Consider the following 26,128-nt stretch of genomic DNA (forward strand, 5'->3'; position numbering starts at 1 on the left):
TTACCCAGTTTCCTGCAGTGGTAACATATTGCAAAGCTATAGTAAAATATGGCAACCAGCGTATTAACATGGACACAGTTAAGATACAGAACATTCCTATCATCACAAGAATCCCTCACGTTGCCTTTTAATAACCACACACTTAGTGGGAGAAATAGAGGAAAGTACATCTACCCCACCTTCCTGGAAATAGAAGTCTATCAACATTTCTTTTTAAAAAGCCTTTAATATTGAATCAAGTGCCCCAAGAATAACTTCTTTTAAGGGAATTACGTTATAAAACGATCTCTATATAAAGTATAAGATTTGCCACATTTTAAATTGATCGTGAGGGCACCTACCAGGAGTCCTGGTTAGAAGTCTTTTTCTACTTCCACACATTAGCATGCAGCTCAATATCCTGCTTGCTAATGTGACCTGGCGTAAAACAGCAGTCAAGTACTTTGAAAATGTTGCTATAGGCAAATGAATCACTTCAGTGGAAACAAATATCCTACACTCAAAGTACTAAATTTAGAAACTGAACAGTCATTTATTTGTATCATCTACCACCTAGGAGATTTGAGTCAAGTTACTTTGTACCTCTGAGTCTCAGTTTCCCCTGTGTAGAACTGGAATAAAAACTAACTCTCAAATTTATGAATGTTAAATTGTAACAATAGTAGCTATATATATATATATATATATATATATATATATATATATACTTTTTTGTTGTTGTTGTTGTTGGTGGTGGTGGTGGTACATGGGCCTCTCACTGTTGTGTCCTCTCCCGTAGCAGAGCACAGGCTCCGGAAGTGCAGGCCCAGCGGCCATGGCTCACGGGCCCAGCCACTCCACGGCATGTGGGATCTTCCCGGACCGGGGCACGAACCCGCGTCCCCTGCATCGGCAGGCGGACTCTCAACCACTGCGCCACCAGGGAAGCCCCAGTAGCAATATATTGATACCTACTATGTAAATATAAACAACTCAGGTGGCAGATATTATTCTACTCATTTAGCAGATTAACACAGATAGAAATTGAGGCCGTTAAGTGACTTTGTCTAACATCAAATAGATCCTATGTGATGGGAATGCAGAATAAATACAGAACTGCTTCCCTCCAGAGCCTTACTCTTTTCACTTGATAAGTGAGAAACCATTTTGCTAAATGGATCCACTGAATAAAAGAAAAACCAATACATAAGAGGTGATAAGAGTTTGTTTCCAGAGAAAGGCCAACAGGTATCTTTATGCATTAGAGACCTTTATCACCAAGAATAGAGGTTAGGAATAGAATCCATTTGCCCAATCTATATCCATTGATTGTCTAAGTACATGCCAGCAACTCATAAGTCTGTGGCTATAGATAATACTTCCAGGCTTAAGAAACAGCAAGTGCAAATGGCCTTTTGTCAGAAAAGGGAGTCTTATACATCCATTCTTTTGGCCTCCATAAGAGGGAGGCATGAAACACTTAACAAGAGAAAGAATCCTCATAGCCCATGTTAGGCTTGTCACCTTGTGTGGGACTCTTTCCCTGTTTCAGACTCAATGTGTATCGTATGTTCTGCTTAAGCACATGTGTGAAATGGCAGCTGGACAACCCCACTGCTATGTCTTCCCTGGGGGTAAGGGGCACGGTCCTTTGTTTTGTGGCACAAGAGGGATATGTGCAGGCCAGTGGCCCTACATCAGCTGCCAAGAGGGACCTGCCAGCCATGGGGGACTGATGCCAACGACTGAAGGTGATCTTGCTTTGTGCCATCGTTATGTGAGTAAAGTATTGTTTCATCCCATGCTTGAGTGCATCGTGTTTTCCTTGGCAACTCCAGCACCGAGAGCAATGGGCAGAACTGTTCGGACTCCTACCCCCGATATTAGGTAACAGATGCCACTTGCTTGACACCTATCCAGGGAAGACAAAAGGGAATACCAGTGTGCAGATTGCCATAAACAATGGGTGGGTGGCAAGATTGGAGAGTTAGGCAGAGGTCATACCATGTGGCCTACGGTAGGATAGGGTAAGTCACGTGGATTTCACTCAGTGTGTTGTCAAATTATTTTTGAGTGTGTTCAGGAGGGAAATAACCTTGTCTGATTGAATTTTGGAATGGCAACCATTGGCGGTGTATAGAAAAGGGGACAAAGAGGTAGCAAATAAATAATTTAAGAGGCTGTATTTCAGTCAAACTAGTGGGTGTTAGCACTTTTCTACTGAGTGCAGAAGAGAAGAAGGAATTAGGTCAGTCTGCTTATATGGAATGACTTATTTCGTGTAACAATAAATTATAACTAACCTTTAATGAGCATTCACTTTGTGTTAAGTGCACTTCGCTAATATTATCTTATTTAATCCACACACTCTCTGAGGTAGATGCTGTTATTACCCTTTTGATAGATGAGAAATCCAAGGCACAAAGAGGTTATGTAATTTGCTCAAGGTCACACAGCTAGTAAGTGGTGCAGCCAGGGTATAAAGTTAAAAAAAAAAAAAAATTTGGCTACAAAGCCTATTCTCTGGATTAACGCTGATTGTTGCTAATGATGGGCCTTTTTCAGGAAAGGAGAAATGTGATTCCAACATAAGGAGGATTATCGTATAAGTTGATTTTAAACTTTCCTTCTAAATCTGAGTCCCATATTTCTAAAAAGAATATGTGGTGTGCCACCTGAAAAGAGACTTTCTGCTGATTTATTTGCCTTCGGTAAGAATTACTATTTTTCTATGTAAAACAAACTTTAAATTATATTTCCTTTTGAGCTAATATAAGCACATTTTATAAATTTAAAATATATTTTATAAATAATCTAGGAAGATGTAATTTATTTCTCATATTGCTACTCTGGGACCATAATATTCCACACTTTCACGTTTATTAAAACAATTGTTATTGTTATAGTTTAGTTATGTATTCCTATGTTATGATTTTACTAATATTTGCATTATAAACCTAGTGGAGCTGAGGTTCTATCTGCTTTTTTCTGCTTTCTAAAATTGTGGCTATGCACAGCAACACTATGTTTATTGAGTAATAGATGTTCAAAAGCAAATAATTAGTGAGAAACTAAGAAAATAAATGACAATTCAGGAGCCTGAGTGCTGGCATGGGTGAGGTAGTGTCAGAGAAATGGCTTTGAGTCTTAAGTCTGGGACAAGGAATTATCTGTAACCAATTTCGGCAGGAAGATTAGGGGAAGCAATATGGCATAAGGGCTAGATGGGGGAATTCCCTGGTGGTCCAGCGCTCTCACTGCCGAGGGCCCGGGTTCAATCCCTGGTCGGGGAACTGAGATCCCACAAGCTTCATGGAGCCGCCAAAAAATAAAACTAAGGGCTAGATGGATTACCACAGACATACAACTACATACTTGAAGGGGATATGTCTGGATATTATAAAGTCAGGAAGAGAGATATAACCCAGCACAGAACCTTGATATATAAGAAGCTATTAATCAATTTAGCTAAAGCTATAATACAGAATTCCTGCCATACTAAAGGAAATCCAATCAATAAATATTCACGAATTTACAAGTGCCTAGAACTTTGCTAAACTGTCTGAATATTACACATATAAAATTTGCTTCTGGACTTGAAGAATCTCATAGTTATTTAGGAAAGATAGAAATATCATCCATCAACACATAGGGATATGTAAATTCAGAGACTGAAGAGACCTAAACCCATAGGAATTTACCATGCTAAATGAGATTGTCTGATGGAACACTAACAAACCCAACAGCCAATTTATTAAGGTAGAAAAGATCCACAATTACTTTCTTTGAGACTACATTTATGTTATGAGAATTAATATTTAAGAGGTTAGAAACTGAGCATTACAGTGAAATGTTAAGTTCAACAAATCTTTTCTAAATATAAGGTGTGATTGAACAAATATTTATACACCAGTTATTTTCTATAATTTAGAGCAATAGAATTTAATTTCCTTTTCAGAATATCACAATTTTAAACAGAGAATATGAAAACTAATGTATTTAGGTCTGTTTATTAAATCAAAACTTCACTTTAAACTTTTGACTAATTTTTAATTTCTTTTACCGTATCACAGCTACCATGGATAACATATATAAATTTTTGTTTTGTCATACACCAGACAGTATATTCATAATAAATATTTAAAATTCTACTTCTTACAAGCTAGTTTTCTTTTCTGTGCATCAATTTAAATCATAAAAAGGACATGAGTATAATAAAGTACTGGATACTATGTAGATTATGGAGCTAATTTTAGGAATTCAATTAAATTAGATTTTTCACAATGATAAAATATTATTTAGTTTGATTTCAGATAAGGGTGTGGGAGAAGTAAAGTACCTGACCTTATCAAAGTATATCTCTGTGGAAAGGAAGCATTGGCCTTGAATTTGTCTCCTTTTGTACTGCTGTATCCTCAATGTCAAAATCTGCCTGATTTCGTAATGGATATATTCCTAGGACTGGGTATGTAGTAGATATTCAAACTTTTTTTTCAATTAATTTTTAAAATTAACTTTTAATTAATTAATATAATCTATAGATAAGAGTTATAGCTCATAATGAGACAGCTCAAGGAATTATCAAAAAATGAAAACACATGTAATCATCATTCAGATTCACACACAGAACATTCCTAGGACCCTAAAGCCCCTTTTCTGCCCACTTCCAGTTACTATGCTCAGTCTCTTTCACAAAGGTAATGGTAGCACTGAATACAAGTGGTTTCAGAAATAAGATTAAGTGATCAACTTCAGGTTGATGCCATGTGCCAAAATAAGAACCCCTTCTCTACAGGAAAAAAAAAAAAACAAACTGTAAGGCTTTTACATAAATATCCCAGCTTTGTGGTCACTATTATCTTCATTTAATTAAAAAAATGTTTGTACATGAAATGGTATCATGGTTACCAAAAGAGAAGTACAACTTGATAAATCTAGAAGCTTTAATATTGTTTACTGATATAGATTAAAGGACCGTGAAAAAAAAAAACCAACTCTTTATATTCTACGAGCAAACAAGAATGGTGTGCAGACAGACTTACGTGGCACTGGGTGAAGAGTAAATCCTAAATTTATCTTCTTACCCCTTTTTCCTTTACTTCAAGTACCTCTACTAAAATGGATTTTGGAGGCTGTAGAGAATAGGCGCTAGGAGTACCTGCCTTAGTTTTGAGAAAGATCTGGGATCAAACTTCAACTCCTCTCCAGGCAGACCTCATCAGGGCCTTATTGCTTCATCTGTAAAATGGGCATAATGCTGTCCACTGCAGTATGGTTCTACAATTAAATAATGAAAATGCATGCAGGACTATGTCGGACACATAGAAAACAACCACTAAGTAAAATTAACTATAGTTGGAGAGAGAAAGGCAATGACACCCAAAAAAGTTATTTTAGTGCCTTCAGTAATGAATATGGGGTAACAAGTGTGTGAATAGCTAAAGCGTATTTTAACCTTAAACTTGTGAATTCCAATGATCATGCTTTTCCTGCCCATAATCCCCAAGGCATAGTGAGTATCTGTCACAGACCTCTGACCATCACTTTCTTCTCATTTTCCTTGCATTTTACTCCAAAAGAAGGGACTGAGGAACCCTGTGCATATTTCACCTGATTGTCCTCTAGATTTTCTCTAGCTATTGCAATAGATTATTTTTAGCTCCTGGAAGGAATTAGCTGGGTATCCAAGCTGTTAAAAACAGAAATATCCTGTTAGGGAGGTGGGTGTGTTTCTCTGGGAATATCTGTTAACATACCTATATGTTCCTCAAAAAAAATGCTCTAAATTTAGACTAGAGAAAAATTTGTGATTAATGCCAGATTACTTGTAACTCTTATATTCTCCTTAAAAGACTACAACACTGGGCTTCCCTGGTGGCGCAGTGGTTGAGAGTCCGCCTGCCGATGCAGGGGACACGGGTTCGTGCCCCGGTCCGGGAGGATCCCACATGCCGCGGAGTGGCTGGGCCCGTGAGCCATGGCCGCTGAGCCTGCGCGTCCGGAGCCTGTGCTCCGCAACGGGAGAGGCCACAACAGTGAGAGGCCCAAATAACGCAAAAAAAAAAAAACAAAAAAACTGCAACACTATTCAACAATGCAACCATGAAAACAGATCTCTAACAGGAGCAGACAGCAAAGAACGTGGCTCCCAACAGCTAAACCACACTTGTTAATGAGATTGATCATTCCTTCCGTGGTGCTGTATTTTTTTAAACCACCTAAATTGCACCTTTTTAATTGCACCTAAATTTGCCTCTTTACTCCTAGGGCTGCCATCTAAGGGTTCTATGCTGCACTGTCAATGTAGTCAATCATTCATCAGCTAGCTATTGAGACACTAGATCACTGTCTGGCTTATACTGGGCACTCAAACGTTGTTGGCAAGAACACAACCTAGACCAGGCAAAAAGTTTGGTACAAACATAGAGTGGTGGACAAGACAGACATTCATGGCCCTTATAAAACTTGCAATCTAGTGGGGGGACATATACATTAAAACAATTACATTCCTGCAAAAAGTGAATCATTTGCAATTATGCTAAATATGTTGAAAGATGTTTATTACAGGGTGCTGTGGAAGGTATAATTGGGAGGTACCTATTCCAAGGATGCAAGAAAAGATATTTTTTGAGGAAGCAAAAATTTAGCTAGAGATTGCCACCTCATCACCCTACATGAACAAATAAGTGCTATGCCTGAGTGAAGCTGGGTTCCAAGTGCATAGGAACATATTTATATGGGTCCTCAAGTCTCAGAATCCATTTAAAGTGTTATTCATCAGCTAATGACTCCAGCTGCCATGTACAAACATGGACAGAAATGTTGCCAGATCCTCATTTTAAAAGAGATGATTGAAACTGGATTCTTTCTGGGTAATCTTGTCTCTAATGCATAAAACATTGTGTTGCTAACCACAGAAGTCTGTGACCTATATTTAAACTAATGCTTAAAGGTTAAGTTAGTGGCAGGAGTGGGTCAAAGAGGAGAGGGGAATTCCAAGAAAAGTGAAGAGCATTAGCAAGAATCCAGAGTAGAAAGGAGCTCTGTGTACTTGAGCATAAACATGGCAAGTTGGTAGAGATAAGACTGGCTGTCTTGTTGGGTCCAGGTTATGCTGCCTAGAAGTTTTAGGAACTCTGGATTTTTCTTTTTAAGAACAGTGGAGAAGTACTTCAGAGTTTTAAGTGGGGTGTTAGGGCTGGTAATGCTAGATGCTAGCGTGTCAAATCATGTAGACATATATCTTCCCCAGGAGTGGACCTCTTCTAGTCCCTGTGCCACTTAGGTTCAGAATTTTAAGTCAACACTTCCACAGTCCACATCACACTTATTAATAATCTTAATTACTAGGTTCTATATTATTCAGAAATACTCTAAAATGTCATAGCTGACAGTGGTTTTGGAGATAACCTACCCAGACCCGCCATGTTAAGAGGTAAAGAACAGCTCTAAACATTTAACCTCTGTATTAAATTTATCACACACTTAGAGGCAGATAGAGTTATAACCCCAGCATCTACTAGCCCCCTGCTCTTTTCACAGACCCATGCCACTAGCTATATATTTTCATTATCCTAAAAATGTCAACATTACGATGCAATAGTATCACTTGTCTATCAAAATTTGCTTTATCAAACATTCTAAAAGAGCATAACAATCATAATAATAAATGTTGCTGCATAAATAATATATATAGGCTTTATATAGTATATGAATTGATGATATTAGTATAGCTATGATTTGTTATATTCAAATATCTGCATACAGACTTATCAATTCATTTACAGTTATAGGAACACTAGAAGAATGCAGTAAAAGTTTTGACATTCACTCTATGCAGAACTATCATTAGTCACTGTAAGATAGCTAACACAAAACTGTTCAGTGAAAAGCACATTGGTTTGGGCAGGATCTTTAATACTATCTGGGAAAGCTATCTGATTACCTTATGCCCTATTTTTAGCATAATAGTAATATTGGTTAGCATTTTCTTAGCACTCATTATGCGCCAAGTACTATTAATGTTTTAATATTAATATTTAAAACCATTAAATGCTGTAAAATCTTGAGTCCTTAATCATTTCTACAATTACAGGATGTGGTATTACCATTTTCATTTTACACACAGGGAAATTGAGGATTAGACAAAAGTTACACAGCTAAGAAGTCTCAGAATTGTGATTTGAACTCAGGCAGTGGAATTCCAGAGCTTGTAATTTTAACTGCTACACTATTTTACTGCCTGCTCTCGATTCCTCTATTACATCTGAAAAATGGGAACAATGTAAATGAACCCCAGAGAAAATACAGATACTTTTGCATCTAAGAAAATGAGATATTGCACTTGTTTCAGAGCACATCATGGCTATGATAGAAAGTAATTTGGAAAAGACAGAGAAGTATCAGAAAGACCCTGAAAATTGAACAAACACAAATTTCAATATAAAGTGACATAGGTGAAAAAAAGATTCCATGTTAGTCTCATAGCAGGCTGTAGGAGATGGTGGAAAAACATAAAACCGATAGTTGAGCATGGCTACGCACTTCCCTCAAAAATGTGCCTGGGATTTGAGGTCCAGAGGCTCACAGTGTAATTTGGGAGTCACATTTTTTCTACTACTTAACCGCTGTGACTTGCAATACTTTCACCTGTTAAATAGGGATAGTATTTCCCATTTCACAGCATTGCAGTGAGCACTACATAGCACATGTGAAAACCATTTTGGAAACTCTAAAATGAAATGTAAATGCCTCGTATAATGATTTTTTACTATTAGCAGTTACTTATTTAAGGCCTACAGGAAAGTAGCATCAATATGAAGCAAAAAAGAAGGGAAAAATTGCCTAAGGAAAAGGCATTAATTACTAATATAAAGGATGAATATTTAAAATATATTTTTAAAACAAAAGTGCAAATAATATATGCAGTTGATCCTCCATGTCTGCAGGGTTTGATCTGCAGATTCAACCAAATGCGAATGAAGAATTAAAAAAAAAATTTTTTTTAATATCAGAAAGTTTCAAAAAGCAATACTTAAATTTGCCACACACTGGCAAGTATTTACATAGCATTAGATATTATAAATAATCTAGTGGTGATTTAAAATATAGGGGAGGATGTGCCTAAGTTATATGCAAATACTATGCTAAGACACTAGAGCACCTGGAGACTTTGGTATCTGTGAGGGTCCTAGAACCAATCCCCCCAACAGATACCAAGGGGCAACCGTACCTATAAGCATAACAAAATGACTGGCCATACTAACATCTAATTGTGAAAAAAATAGTTTTTTCTTGTGGTAATGTCATTGGAGGGATAGTAGAGTTGTAGGGTGATAATACCCTTTTATATAAATGTAAAATAATTATGTACATACATATATGTATACACACGTATATGCATGCATATGCCTTTTGCATGCATACACACATATAAATCATGTGTAGATACAGATACGTGAAAAAATTATGGGTGCTTTTATTTTTTCTTTTGTATTTTTCAAAAATTTTATAAAAAAAGAAACACTGGTAAAACATTACAAAAAGATCTACTTATGAACAGTAGAAATACATACACACACATGTTTAGGTAAGAGGAAACTATCAAGTCTTTAAAAGCCTATGTAGATAAGATGGGGCAAAGGAATACATTGATATGAGAGTATGTTTAATTTGTTTAGAGAAATAGAAACTGTGAGATAATAGAGACATCTCCAGATTTACTTGTAAAAAATTATAGGCAACATTTATTGAACACTCCTCACATGTCAGGCATAGTCACAAACACTGTCATATATAATCCTCCAACTAATCCTATGATTGAGACACTATTATTATTCCCATTTCACAGGTGAAGAATCTAAGGATAAGAGCAGTTAATTAACTCCTGAAGGTGACCCAATCAATCAGTGGCAAAAACTAGTGTTCACATCCAGGTCTGCCAGGCTGTAAAGACCTCAGTTTATCACTTCCTTATTATTATAATGCTACTGACTGGTGGAAACACCAAATACACGAAAGCACATGTTTTGGAGAAAAGGAAAAAAATAAGGTTTTTAAGGCAAAGCAGAAACACTGAAAAAAATGTGCTCACCACCATATATCATGCAGAGTTCGCAGTGTTTAAGCAAGCTCAGGGCAGGCCATTGTGAAGACAAGGGAAATAGCAAAGTCCTTGAGATGAAGCCGAACAACTACATGAGGACTTGGGAAACACCAGATATTGGAAAGCATTCCTGTTGCTGAACTCAAACTATAAAACCTTAGCAGAGATTGGCTTTATGCCAGTCAGTAAAAGAATGGCTACATGTGGCAAACAGAGCAATGGTTTTAAAAATCAAAGCATGCTTTTTAGTTACACTCCAAGGAAATATGCCAAGTAGAAAGGAGGTAGACAGAAAAACTATGAGCATTATAGAGGTAAGTAAAGAAAGCAGTAGAGGACTAAAAGCATCAAGTAAGCTGGGGAATAAGGCACCAGAAATAACTGCAAGAGTATTTCAGCAACCAGATTACTCCCTAGAAGAAGGCAAGGTAAAACAGGGAATTGAGACTTTTAAAGTAAAACAGGTAGCAACCCTTTCTGGAGCAACTGGGCAAAAAATAAAGAAGGTGAAGGCTAGAAAAATAAGTTAACATTTATGCTTCTGATTCAAAGGTTGAAGATACAGAGAAATATATTTAAGACACCTCCAAGAAATTTATCTTATGTATACTAATCTTAAAAGTATATTTCTCTCTCATGAAAGAACTCTCAGGGAAAAAAATGTGTGAAGGAGCGAGGGTTTTGCGAAAAACTGAACCTTATTACAATACAGGAGGTAGAATCTGTCACAGCTTGAATGACAATTGGTTTGAATAACAGACATGTCCTTTATCACTGGGAAGTAAAATTGCACCCTATTTTCTACTGAAAGAACTCTACGTTCTCCCATGGGAAACGATTTCTGCCTTTCATAAAACCAAATGTCTGGCACCTATTGGTTCTCTCAAATTATCTCTTTGGGCCAGGAGGCTCAGTTATTAAGACTGTCATTAATAAAGAGGTAGTCTCAAAGATAAGGAGGACAAAGAAGCAATTTTCCCTGGGCCTACTCAGGAGAGATAATCTACAAGTGAATTTAGTATTACTGAAATGCTCACGTGTAAGGTATCAGTTGAAACAAAGCATAAAACATGACAATGACTGGGCATCAATGGAGGGAAAAAAGTAAATGAGATAAACTGACAATGGTACTAGGCTACATAGATCTCACATAATGGAAAGAAATGAATTAGAGAGATAAGACAGAAAGTGGAAATGGGAGGGGCAAGTACTGTTTAAAAGACGGGGAGACATAAGAATCATGAAAGACAGAAATGAAATATAGTGCTAGAATGAGCAACAAGAACCTAGTCACGAGAGAAAGAAAAATGATGGAAAAGTTAAAAAATTTAGCACAAGGACTGCAGAAGTTGAAAAATAAAACTCATCAACTTAACTGTAATAATTAAGGCACACATTTCTATGCAGTATCTATACCCAGCCTGTATTTGGGACTGCACAGTAAGTACTGGATTACTAGAGTGCATGAAAATGTTGTTAAACCAAAAGAAAACCTGTCTTCAGACTACCAGTGAAAATGGGAATACTTCTTTTTTTTAATTGAAGTATAATTGATTTACAATGTTGTGTTAGTTTCAGGTGTACAGCAAAGTGATTCAGTTTTACATACATATATATCTATTCTTTTTCAGATTCTTTGCCCTTATAGTTTATTACAAGATACTGAACATAGTTCCCACTGCTATAGAGTAGGTCCTCGTTGGTTCTCTATTTTATATATAGTAGTTTGTATATTTTAATCCCAAACTCCTAAGTAATTCCTCCCTGCCCTTTTCCCTTTGGTAACCATAAGCTTGCTTTCTATGTCTGTGAGTCTACTTCTGATTTGTAAATAAGTTTGTTTTGGAACACTTCTATTTAATAGGCTGAGATGGATGGTAGAAACTTCAAGACACCAGATTCAAAGGATGCATTTGATCGTGGCTGATGTAGTCAACCCTATTCCCCTCTGCATGTACCCAGAACGACTGTGACCCATATAATCCTTCCATGGCCTGCTCTAGACCAATCCCTCTCCCAAGTGGGAACTCTCTGCCTTGTTGGTCTGTCCAAGGCCTCTCTGCACACAGAGAAATCCCAGAAAATTCAACAGCCCCTATGGTATTAGATAAAAGTAAGACGATGATGGGGGACAGTGGAGAGGTAAGGAATGATTGGAAGAGAAAGGATACGGTGGGTTGAATTGTGCTCCTCCCAAAGACATGTTCATGTATTAACCCCCAGTACCTGTGAATTGGACCTTATTTGGAAATAGGGTCTTTGCAGATGTAAATAACTTAAGAATAGGTCATACCTTATTAGGGTGGGCCCTAAATCTAATTAATTGGATACAGAGGCATACAGAGAAGAAGGCCATGTGATGATGGAGGCAGAGATTGGAGTGATACAGTAACAAGCCAAGAAATGCCAGGAGTCACCAGAAGCTAGGAAGAGGCAACGAAGTATACTCCCCTGCAGCCACCAGAGGGAACGTGGCCTTACGGACACCTTAATTTCAGACTTCTGGCCTCCAAAATTGTCAGAGAATAAATCCCTGTTGTTTTAAGGTGCCCTGCCTGTGGTACTTTTTTGTAGCAGCCCTGGGAAAATAATGCAGAGGGAGAGGAAGAGAGGGAGGGAGGGAGGGAGGACAGACTTACACTGTAGCCATAAGAACACAAATGCATACTCCCTCACTCAACCATCAGTCTGTCTCTCCTGCAAAGGAAGTCATAAATTGTCTTGATGTAACCATGACAACAATATCTGTAGTGCCCGTGTCAAGAGGTTTTGAAACATTTTTGTTTTTTCAAACCGATCATCATAAAAATGTTTGAGTAGATATGTGCATTTATACATATTCATCTATGTATAAATAGACAAATGTACTAACATACTAACATTTATTAAACATAACTAAATAAAAATAGTGGTTAATAGTGGAGAAATAAAGAACGGAGTATTTTAAATACTGTTACATTTATTAACAATACATAAAGTAATTTTTCTCACTAAGCTGTTATTTATGACATTTTGTTAATAATAGCACTTTCAGTGACAGCAGTTGAATTGTATGTGCTTCTCATTTTTTCTTAAGTCTTGCTCTAACACTGTCTCATAAAGTTTTGAGAAGCCCTGGTTCAGATTCACTGTGGTCTAGTACTTGCTGGTAATGACTTTCAGAACCTTAGGAAGATGCACCCGTCCACGGCTGGAAGGGGCTTTGCTGACTGTCTCACTAAATCATGGAACGCATTTTCCAACGTCAACCACCAACTGATGTAAGGCTTGCATTAAAACTAGGTCGGTGAATTCCATCTCCCAGCTCTCTGCCAGCTGCATTTTCAAAAGAGTCAGACGGTGTATTTTCTCCAGTTTGATCAAAGTGATCAATTCCTTTAAAACTGTTCATGTAAAGTTATTGAAACAGCTTAGGAAATCTCAAAATCCGATTTCTGAGTGCAAGTGTCCAGATAAGAGAAGTTTTATAGGTGATATACTTAATATTTTTAAAAATAAACTCACATGATGATAGAAATATTCCCACACACCTGTTTTTAAAACCTTCCTCCGTTCCATGATTATCCTTGTAAAGGCAGTAGTTTTTCTCACTCACTCTTAAAATATCACTTTGACTTTGAAGAAACAAATTAAGTGTGACAATAACACAATAGAGACAGCTTCCTTTATAGCAGAAGTGAGGAAAGCTTTATAAGGTGTGCTTTTGTGGATACTGGAAACAGTTCTGATCTCTTCCAAAAACAACATCAAAAAAAGTCCCATCGACAGAATGCCCAGTCAATATCTTTGTCAGGGGAAATGCCAAACCTTTTTATTCTAACATAGCAAGATATATGTATATGTATGTGTAGTAAATATACTCATATATATGTATATATACACCATATGCTATGTAAATACAGTATACACACTATATTCATACATATGTATGTATATTTGTGTGTATATGAATATGCACATATATGCAAATGTGTAGTTATGCATATATACATATTATATACTATAAGTATATATATATATATTCTGGGAGAAGAAAGAGTCTGGTTGAGAATCAACCCCCGCATCCCAGTGTCTTGCATTTTGCATATAATCTGGCACTTAAAAAAAAAAATTATTTATTTTATTTATTTTTGGCTGCATTGGGTCTTCATTGCTGTGCCTGGGTTTTCTCTAGTTGCTGTGAGCGGGGGCTACCCTTTGTTGCGGTGCGCGGACTTCTCATTGCGGTGGCTTCTCTTTGTAGTGGAGCACAGGCTCTAAGCGCACGGGCTTCAGGAGTTGTGGCTCAGGGCTTAGTCACTCTGTGGCATGTGGGATCTTCTGGGATCAAGGCTTATACCCGTGTCTCCTGCATTGGCAAGCGGATTCTTAACCACTGCACCACCAGGGAAGCCCTGGCACTTCTAATATAACATTTTATGTAGTCCTCACAACAGTTTATGAGAAACAGGTACCAATATTATGCCCATTTATAGAGAAGGAAAAGAAAATGATAAGTGATGTTAAATAAGTTAAATAGTGGGGAATAAATAAATTAGTATGGGTTATACTAATAGCAATGGCCAGGGCCTGGTGTAGTCAGACGTTAACTGATTCCAAAGCTAAGGTTCTGATATCAGGTCTATTCTGATTTCAGGTTTTGATGGGTTTGGAGGTAAGATGATAAATAACTCAAATATGCTGAAATCTTTATGAATGCTTAGTGTCTCAAATGGGGTAAAATTGGGGGATGTAGAGGAGTTAGGAGTGGTTAGAGGTTGATGATAAAGCCTATTGCAAAATTTTGCCTAGGGTTCATTCACATTTGTTATTTCTTTATATAAATAGCTAAAATAGACATAATTGCATAAGAAATGTGAGTGCAAAAAGGACAGAACATCATCACGCTACTGTGTGAGACACTGTTTTGAGACTTTTTCAATACTCAGAGTGTGTATATAAAATGTATTCCAACACTTTATGAACTAGAGAAATATAATAATACAGGAAAGAAGGTTAAGTGCAGTTAAATTACTTTTTTTTCCACCTTTTAGTAATTTCATGTCCTGATTCAGTAACTCTTGGCATGCTCTTTGGACATCCACTATGCATGTACAAGCATAATGCTTCTGGCACCCACTCACAAAAATGGCTTCTTCTGTCTGTTTGACTCTATAACATTTGGTGCATTACAAACATGAACCGTATATATAAGAGACAAAAAGGAAATTGTGTTTAAGAGAAGGGACAGTTTCTCATGTAGGGCTGTCAGTACTGGTTTACCAAGAAAGCAGATGAGAAAATGAAAAATAGCTGGAAAGATTTTGTTGGAGATTTGGGTCCAATTTATAATGAGAAAATAAGGAAAAAAGTAAAATCAAACCACAGGTTGCAAGGGCATTATAGGTCAGGGCACAATAGAGGTGCAGAAAAAAAATAGATACCAACTGCATAGAGAGGTCCTGAGGAGCAGTAAGAAGAGCTAGAGGTTATACCAGGCGTGTGAGGAGAAGAGGGCAGTAGCCAAGTATGGAGCACCATGAGTGCTGGAAGAGAAACTGAGGACAAAGAGCAGAAACTCATGGAAAGAGGACACATGGGAAACCCATATGAAAAATCCTGTAGTTCTGATAGATGGGTTTTGTTTAGTTTAAGCCACTTGTACGTGGGGTACCTGAGCTTGTTCTGTCTCTGGCGTCTGACTAAAAGGGAGAAAAACAGCAGAAAACACCCAAACTTTACTTTCTACTCCTCCTCTCCAGTTTTCAAAGTGAATTTTTTGGACTGGAAATGGAAAACGGGTTTGAAAAATGGACCATGAAATATTACTCAATGTTCATCCCTGTAAAATAAAATTAATTCAAATTGATTATGCACCTATCATGTGCCAGGCACTGCGCTTAAGAAAATTATTTAATCTAATCCTCAACCAATCCTAATTGTAAAGATATAAAGAAACAAAATTAACAATGAATTGATCATTGTTTAAACTGGGTCATGGGTAGATAACCATATATAAGATCTTTCTCTTTAATTATGTATATATTTTTTAATTCCCAAAATTAAAAAAAATACAAAAATTAATCAATCTTAATTATAAATGATTAATTCCATTATACAGATGAATAGAAATGAACTTGGTAGACTTTAACTGTCTTGGTCAGAGTCTGAAACAAGCAATGAGTGGCACAGGTAGAATTTAGATACACGTCTCACTAGTTTCAGGATGAACAGTCCTAACACTACAGCAGTGACAGCAGCATCAAATGCTCAACATTTAAACTACGAGACAGTTTCCACCTCGTAATTCTCATTTTAGGTCACAGTATAGTATCAGAGCAAGCATAGAACAAAGTCTTTCATTTTCTCTCCAGATAATGTGCAAACAATGTATTGATATACGAATAATATTTGTTCTCTGACATAAGTTTATCAGACATTGAGTGAATAAATGAGTTTTGGTCAATAATGACATCAACATGTCTCTCTCATTCTTCAAAATTTGAGTTACTGTCTCACAACATCCCAAAGTGGGGAGTTAAGAGCACATACTCCAGCATCTCTTAGACCTGAGTTTGAATCCTTCGTCTGTCATTATAGCTCTGTGAACTTGGTAAACTAATTACTCTAAGCCTCGTTATCCCCCTTTGCAAAATAGGGACAATAAGGACACCTAGGCATAGAGGTCATAAGCAGCTTAATGAGGAAATGTGAGTAAAGTATTTTGCTAGGTATGTAGTCCATGAAAGCAAATTAAAAAGTTATTGACTTTTTTTGCGGTACGCGGGCCTCTCACTGTTGTGGCCTCTCCCGTTGTGGAGCAAAGGCTCCGGAAGCGCAGGCTCAGCGGCCATGGCTCACGGTCCCAGCCGCTCCGCAGCACGTGGGATCCTCCCGGACCGGGGCACGAACCCGCGTCCCCTGCATCGTCAGGCGAACTCTCAACCACTGTGCCACCAGGGAAGTCCATTGACTATTTTTATTAACATAAACTCTGTACTGTAGGCTCAAGGAAGTCTCCCAGAGAGGCAGATATTTTAGTGGAGTCTAAAAGATTGTGAGGAATTTGATTGGTGAAGAAAGAGAAAGGGGAGGCTATTCTAAGAAGAGGAAATATCAAGTGGAAAGACTTGAAAGCATGGATACTGTTGGGGTCTTGTGCTATGTGGCTACAAAAAAGATGAGGAGAGTCATAGGAGATTAGTGTGGAAAGCTGGGTGGTAGCCGTCTGGCAAAGTGCTTGAAAATGGCAAACCAAGCTGTGTCAACTAGAGTACTAGAGTATATTGGCTGTCAATCTCTAATAAAAATCATCATGGGTAATTATTAAATATGAAGATCACTAGGACTTATTTCTGGAAATTATGATTTAGTATGTATGTACTGGAATCCAGGAATGTGTTTTTATGTTTTTTAAAAAATGACTTTAAGTAATTTTTATCTTCAGAAAAATTTGGAAAACACTGAGTTTAGAATATGTGTGCATGTTTTATACATATATTAATATATATAGTTCACTCATATGTTCTTATGCTCTATAAATATGATATTCAAATAGTCTACAAAAATAGAATATTTTTATTCTACAAATACAGAGCATATTTATAATTATACTTATGTAAATATCAAACATGCATTTGCTCTATATATTAACCATAGAATATGTCATATAGTCTATAAATAAAATGTTTATATATATTTGATGTGTAAATAAAATTGTGAGGAATAATATGTATGTATATTCTCTACATAAATGTAAAAACTATATTTTTGGTATTTCTACTGTACTAATCAGGGTTCTCCAGAGAAACAGAAACAATATGGGATATATATGTATACATTTAAAAATACTTATTATAAGACACTGGCTCACAGAATGATGGAGGCTAGAAGTCCCAGGATTGTCCCTCCACAAATTAGAGATCCAGGAGAGCCAACGGTGTACATTCCAATCTGAGGGCAGAAGCACATTGATGTCTCATCGCAAGAAGTCAGGCAGAGATAGTGAATTCTCCCTTTCTCTGCTTTTTTTTTTTTCTATCCAGGGCTTCAGTGGATTGGTTGAGGTCTACCCTCTTTGGGGACGGTAATCTGATTTAATCAGTCCATCTCTTCTATCTCATCTGGAAACACGTTTACCTACACGACCAGATACAATGTTTAGCCAAGTATCTGGACACCGTGGTGCAGCCAAATTGACACATAAAATTAACTAGCATATCTACATATAAATAAAATTGTCCTCATGTGCTATTTGTTTTGAGTTCGTGTGGGAAGGATCTCTACTTTGAATTGTACATTTAAACACTTGAAAGAGAGAAAGAGGCCTCACCAATAAAGGATAATAGCTGATCATTGAGTGATTTGCAAAAAATCTTCTGAAAATCCTTACTGAATGTTTGAGCATTCTTAACTATCACCCACGGACTCATCTAAGGGACATATTGGATTTGAGGCCTGCCAAGGAAAAGGAAGTCTTCTCTGATTTTTGTCAAAAATTCCTTTAAATAAGGTGGCACCTTATCCCCCCAACGGAACTGTGCATTTCTTTAAGGAAATGGACAGTCTTTTACATTCCTTTCAAGATCTACATCCTTTTCATGAGACATAGCACCTAGCATGCACTGAAGAATAAATATGAATTAAGAGCTTAGGAAGGGAAGAAAGGAAGTATGTTGCTAGAATTGTCACACAGTGTTGACTGAACATCTCCAGAGCTGCAGAGTTTTTCCATGATGACAAAGAATATGCTATGTCTGCAGCCTTATGAATGAATTGGAAAAAATCAGGTTCAACTCGTAGGAAGTAGATGCAACAACATGGATTTAAAAAAAAAAAAGCCAAAAAACTAACAAAATAAAAATTCAAAAAAAACCTTTAACGCCCAAAGCTACAGAAGCAGTTTGATGCTAAAATACTGGAAGTCATCAACATTAGTTCCTCTTGAAAGAACTGAATGGAAACATCAAAGATGTGTGCAAAGATGTTTTTGTGCTCAGTGGAAGAAAATGTTATTTCTTGGAGACAGTAATTTTGTGCAATTTCATTATATAAGAAACCAGCTTTAAAAACAGAATACCTTGAACAAGTAATAATACTAAAACATAGCCAAAATGAAGACAAAGGTATGTGCAGCCCATAGGTATCTTGTAAGTCGATGGTCAGCATTACCAGATAAGAACACCTGTAAAGGAGCAGGGTGAAGAAAATTTCTTGAAGTTGATCAGGAAAAAAGAACTCTAACATCACCCACAGAAAAACATGCAACAATCAGAAAGCACTGGGGGAGAAAGGAAACTTGTTTAATAGTCTTTCTTCATTAAAAAACAAAAAACAAACTCTTAAAAGATAAAGCACTCTTTTACCTGACAGTCTCTTACTTGCCTAACATTATCAAGTGCAGTAATTAGTTTTCTATCTCCCCTATTATTACTCTTTCTAGAGACTGGGCTGTGGTTTTAAAAGGCAAAGGGGTGAGATAGGGAGGGTGGGAGGAAGACTCAAGAGGAAGGAGATATGGGGATATATGTATATGTATAACTGATTCACTTTGTTATAAAGCAGAAACTAACACACCACTGTAAAGTAATTATAATCCAAAAAAGATGTTAAAAATTTAAAAAATTTAAAAAGAAAGATCTTAACATAGGAGAAAAAAATGTATGTGTCAGCTCTTTCACTAAAAAGAAACGAAAAAGACGGAGTTTCATTCCACTGTACAAAAGATAGGTTTCACCTTCCTTCAAAGAAAATCATTTTGAAACTTGAGAAAACAGATAAATAAATGATTCAATGGAAAAAGCATACAAACAGGAAATAACAATTACAATTAGGCGTTGTTTAAATCATTTAAAGAAAAGTGAAAGATGCTACGAAAATGAAGGATGAAGTTGAGTTCTAGAATTAGCTACTTAAATTCAAATTAAAAGTGGAAAAAAAAAGATTTGGGGTTGGGGAAAAACTGACAATGAAACATTCTATATAATGTTACATGAAAAGCCAGAAAGAAGACAAGTCTGCTATTTTTGAAATGCAACAATGAACATGATAAAAATAAGTAAATCAATGGAAGCTCTTGTCAATTAAGTTGAACCCCATTTAGCACTGGACCAATGAAAGGAAAACTATTTAAAGTGCATTTGTGAGATTTCTTGAAATGTAACTGTGAGTTGAAGCTACAAATTGGTGAACATGTCTAACCTGCTAAAATAATTATTACCTGACACATACAAAAGAAAATGACTCAGAATCCTACAAACTAGAAAATTAGTAATAGATCTTTAGAACCACTTAAATATTTTTTTCTGCAACACATAAATATATGATGGTCAGATAATGTACATTATGAGAACATGGCAAAGCAATAACCAACTTTGACAACAGGAGAAGTATTGGAGAATGCAGTAAAGGATAAGAGAGCCAAAAATGTTTCCTTTGGTAATAGGCACATTTTAATCTCATGTCAAAAAATATACTTACCATATATTTATGTCAACCAATTCCACATCATTATAGCAAGCTTATGCCAAGTACATCTGAGTTTTTTACATAAGGAACATAAGAGTGAAATAAAACCCTATTTCTTGTGCTACATGTCTTTTGGAAAGCATGACTTAATTTCCCTACTTCCTGTGTTCTGACTCTAGGTGCTTAGTGCCCAGGCTAGCAGGTATATGATAGGCAGATAGACACTCTATATATGGTAATTGAGTAATAGCTCTATTAGTTGATTTCAAACACTACAGTCTATTGATGCAGACTATATTATACAAACATTTCACACAACAATGTAATTATGACTGTACAGTTATTACTGTTTTAGTTTTCTAAGCCATTTACATCTAATATCCAGTGGTGTATAAAAATAATTCAGTATATATGAAAAATACTGACCACTTAAGCCAAAAACTTTCAGGTGAAAGCTGCTCCCGACTGGGAACAAAGAGAAACAAAGAACTCAACATACACATATGAATATAACATAACTACTGTTTTACTTCTTTCAAACAAAATATTATATTTTTCTACAACTGGTTATTATTCAAGGGAAATACATACATTGTATATAATGTAGCTGACCAAATACTAATCACATGCTATATTTTTATACTAACTATATACTATACAATGCTCTATCCTAATCATTAACTATAGTGTAATTTATACTAAGGTCCAAAGAAGACATAAATGAAGATTTTTACATCTCTACTGTGATAGAGGTCTATCGTTCAGTGACATCATATTTGACAATGTAAAAGAGAACTGAGATGAAGAGAAAAAGTAATAAAGAACTTCCTTGAATATATACTCTAGTATTACTCTGCTGAATTGAAACAGACTCTAAGTGAAAGTAAACAATGATTAGCTGATTAATATTTTAAGCAATTGCTATTTTTAATAATAAAAATATGCTCTTTATTTTGAATAAAGGATTTTAAAATTTCATATGTTAAATGAAAGCTTTTAATTGTTCATGCTTATTTGGATAATAAAATATCTTTAGTGTACTAGGACAATGATGTTGATATTTGAGGATGACAGATTAACAAAAGGAAAATACTTTAATTTAAATGATTACACTCTCTATAGAGCCCAAGAATAGGGATGTGTGTGTATCTATGTTATCTATGTATCTCTCTATCTCTCTACCTATCTATCTATTGATAAGATGGGGGAGGGCAGGTACCAATACTGTACTTGACAATTTTGCCTGTCTGGTCATGTGACAGAGACTATTTGCAATTAAATAAAATTACCTTGAACCAGAGGGCAGACAGCAGAAGCAAGAAGAACTACAATCCTGCAGTCTGTGGAACAAAAACCACATTCACAGAAAGATAGACAAGATGAAGACGCAGAGGGCAATGTACCAGATGAAGGAACAAGATAAAACCCCAGAAAAACAACTAAATGAAGTGGAGATATGCAACCTTTCAGAAAAAGAATTCAGAATAATGACAGTGAAGATGATCCAGGACCTCGGAAAAAGAAAGGAGGCAAAGATCGAGAAGACGCAAGATATGTTCAACAAAGATCTAGAAGAATTAAAGAACAAACAAACAAAGATGAACAATACAATAACTGATATGAAAAATACACTAGAAGGAATCAATAGCAGAATAACTGAGGCAGAAGAACAGGTAAGTAACCAGGAAGACAGAATGGTGGAATTCACTGCTGCAGAACAGAATAAAGAAAAAAGAATGAAAAGAAATGAAGACAGCCTAAGAGACTTCTGGGACAACATTAAATGCAACAACATCTGAATTATACGCGTCCCAAAGGGAGAAGAGACAGAGAAAGGACCCCAGAAAATATCTGAAGAGACTAGAGTCAAAAACATCCCTAACATGGGAAAGGAAATAGCCACCCAAGTCCAGGAAGCGCAGAGAGTCCCATACAGGATAAACCCAAGGAGAAACACACAAAGACAAACAGAAATCAAATTGGCAAAAATTAAAAACAAAGAAAAATTATTGAAAGCAGCAAGGGAAAAATGACAAATAACATACAATGGAACTCCCATCAGGTTAACAGGTGATTTCTCAGCAGAAACTCTACAAGCCAGAAGGGAGTGGCATGATCTACTTAAAGTGATGAAAGGGAAGAACCTACAACCAAGATTACTCTGCCCAGCAAGGATCTCATTCAGATTCGAGGGAGACATCAAAAGCTTTACAGACAAGCAAAAGCTAAGAGAATTCAGCACCACCAAACTAGCTCTTCAACAAATACTAAAGAAACTTCTCTAAGTGGGAAACACAAGAGAAGAAAAGGACCTACAAAAACAAACACAAAACAATTAAGAAAATGATAATAGGAACATATATATGGATAATTACCTTAAACATGAATGGATTAAATGCAACAACCAAAAGACACAGGCTTACTGAATGGATACAAATACAAGACCCATATATATGCTCTCTACAAGAGACCCACTTCAGACCTAGGGAAACATACAGACTGAAAGTGAGGGGAAGGAAAAAGGTAATCCATGCAAATGGAAATCAAAAGAAAGCTGGAGTAGCAATACTCATATCAGATAAAATCGACTTTAAAATAAAGAATGTTACAAGAGACAAGGAAGGACACTAAATAATGATCAAGGGATCAATCCAAGAAGAAGACTTAACAGTTATAAACATATATGCACCCAACTTAGGAGCACCTCAATACATAAGGCAACTGCTAACAGCTTTAAAGGTGGAAATTGACAGTAACACAATAATAGTGGGGTACTTTAACACCTCACTTACACCAATGGACGGATCATCCAAACAGAAAATTAATAACGAAACACAAGCTTTAAATGAAACAATAGAACAGATATATTTAATTGATATTTATAGGACATTCCATCCCAAAACAGCAGATTACACTTTCTTCTCAAGTGCTCACGGAACATTCTCCAGGATAGATCATATCTTGGGTCACAAATGAAGCCTCAGTAAATTTAAGAAAACTGAAATCATATCAAGCATCTTTTCTGACCACAATGCTATAAGATTAGAAATGAATTACAGGGAAAAAAACGTAAAAAACACAAACACATGGAAGCTAAACAATATATTACTAAATAATGAAGAGAGCACTGAAGAAATCAAAGAGGAAATCAAACACTACCTAGAGACAATTGACAATGAAAACACGACAATCCAAAACCTATGGGAGGCAGCAAAAGCAGTTCTAAGAGGGAAGTTGATAGTAATACAATCCTATCTCTCAAGAAACAAGAAAAATCTCAAACAATCTAAACTTACACCTAAAAGAACTAGAGGAAGAAGAACAAACAAAACCCAAAGTTAGCAGAAGGGAAGAAATCATAAAAATCAGAGCAGAAATAAGTGAAACAGAAACAAAGAAAACAATAGCAAATATCAACAAAACTAAAAGCTGGTTCTTTGAGAAGATAAACAAAATTGATAAACCATTAGCCAGACTCATCAAGAAAAAGAGGGAGAGGACTCAAATCAATAAAATTAGAATTGAAAAAGGAGAAGTTATAACGGACACCACAGAAATACAAAGCATCCTAAGAGACTACTACAAGCAACTCTATGTCAATAAAATGGACAACCTGGAAGAAATTTAGAAAGCTATAACCTTCCAAGACTGAACCAGGAGAAATAGAATATATGAACAGACCAATCGCAAGTAATGAAATTGAAACTATGATTTAAAATCTTCCAACAAACAAAAGTCCAGGACCACAGAGCTTCACAGGTGAATTCTATCAAACATTTAGAGAAGCGTTAACATCCATCCTTCTCAAACTCTTCCAAAAAATTGCGGAGCAAGGAACACTCCCAAACTCATTCTATGAGGCCACCATCATCCTGATACTGAAAACAGATAAAGATACTACAAAAAAAGAAAATTACACCCCAATATTACTGATGAATATAGATGCAAAAATCCTCAACAAAATACTAGCAAACAGAATCCAACAACACATTGAAAGGATCATACACCATGATCAAGTGGGATTTATTCCAGGGATACAAGGATTCTTCAATATATGCAACTTAATCCATGTGATACACCATATTTACAAATTGAAGAAGAAAAAACATATGATCGTCTCAATAGATGCAGAAAAAGCTTTTAACAAAATTCAACACCCATTTATGATAAAAACTCTCCAGAAAGTGGGCATAGGGAACCTATCTCAATATAATGAAGGCCATACATGACAAACCAACAGCAAACATCATTCTCAGTTGTGAAAAACTGAAAGCATTTCCTCTAAGATCAGGAACAAGACAAGGATGTCCACTCTCACCACTATTATTCAACATAGTTTTGGAAGTCCTAGCCACGGCAGTCATAGAAGAAAAAGAAATAAGAGGAATACAAACTGGAAAAGAAGAAGTAAAACTGTCACTGTTTACAGATGACATGATACTATACATAGAGAATGCTAAAGATGCCACCAGAAAACTACTAGAGCTAATCAATGAATTTGGTAAAGTTGCAGGATACAAATCAATGCACAGAAACCTCTTGCATTCCTATACACTAACAGTAAAAGTTCAGAAAGAGAAATTAAGGAAACACCCCCATTTACTAGTGCAACAAAAAGAATAAGATACCTAGGAATAAACCTGCCTAGGGAGAGGAAAGCCCTGTATGCAGAAAACTATAAGACACTGATGAAAGAAATTAAAGATGATACAAACAGATGGAGAGATATACCCTGTTCTTGGATTGGAAAAATCAATATTGTGAAAATGAGTATACTACCCAAAGCAATCTACAGATTCAATGCAATTCCTATCAAATTACCAATGGCATTCTTTTACAGAACTAGAAAAAATCTTAAAATTTGTATGGAGACACAAAAGACCCCAAATAGCCAAAGCGGTCTTGAGGGAAAACCATGGAGCTGGAGGAATCAGACTCCCTGACTTCAGACTATACTTCAAAGCTACAGTAATCAAGACAATATGGTAATGGCACAAAAACAGAAACATAGATCAATGGAATAGGATAGAAAGCTCAGAAATAAACTCATGCACCTATGGTCAACTAATCTGTGACCAAGGAGGCAAGGATATACAATGGAGTAAAGATAGTCTCTTCAGTAAGTGGTGTGGTGAAAACTGGACAGCTACATGTAAAAGAATGAAATTAGAACATTCCCTAACACCATACACAAAAATAAACTCAAAATGGATTAGAGACCTAAATGTAAGACCTCACACTATAAAACTCTTAGAGGAAAACATAGGAAGAACACTCTTTGACATAAATCACAGCAAGATCCTTTTTGACCCACCTCCTAGAGAAATGGAAATAAAAACAAAAATAAACAAATGGGACTTAATGAAACTTCAAAGCTTTTGCACAGCAAAGGAAACCATAAACAAAATGAAAAGACAACCCTCAAAATGGGAGACAATATTTGCAAACGAATCAACGGTCAAAGGATTAATCTCCAAAATATATAAACAGCTCACACAGCTCAATATTAAAAAAACAAACAACCCAATCAAAAATGGGCAGAAGACCTAAATTGAATTTTCTCCAAAGAAGATATACAGATGGCCAAGAAGCACATGA

Source organism: Kogia breviceps, chromosome 10 (assembly GCF_026419965.1).
Source record: "Kogia breviceps isolate mKogBre1 chromosome 10, mKogBre1 haplotype 1, whole genome shotgun sequence".
Taxonomy (NCBI): domain Eukaryota; kingdom Metazoa; phylum Chordata; class Mammalia; order Artiodactyla; family Physeteridae; genus Kogia; species Kogia breviceps.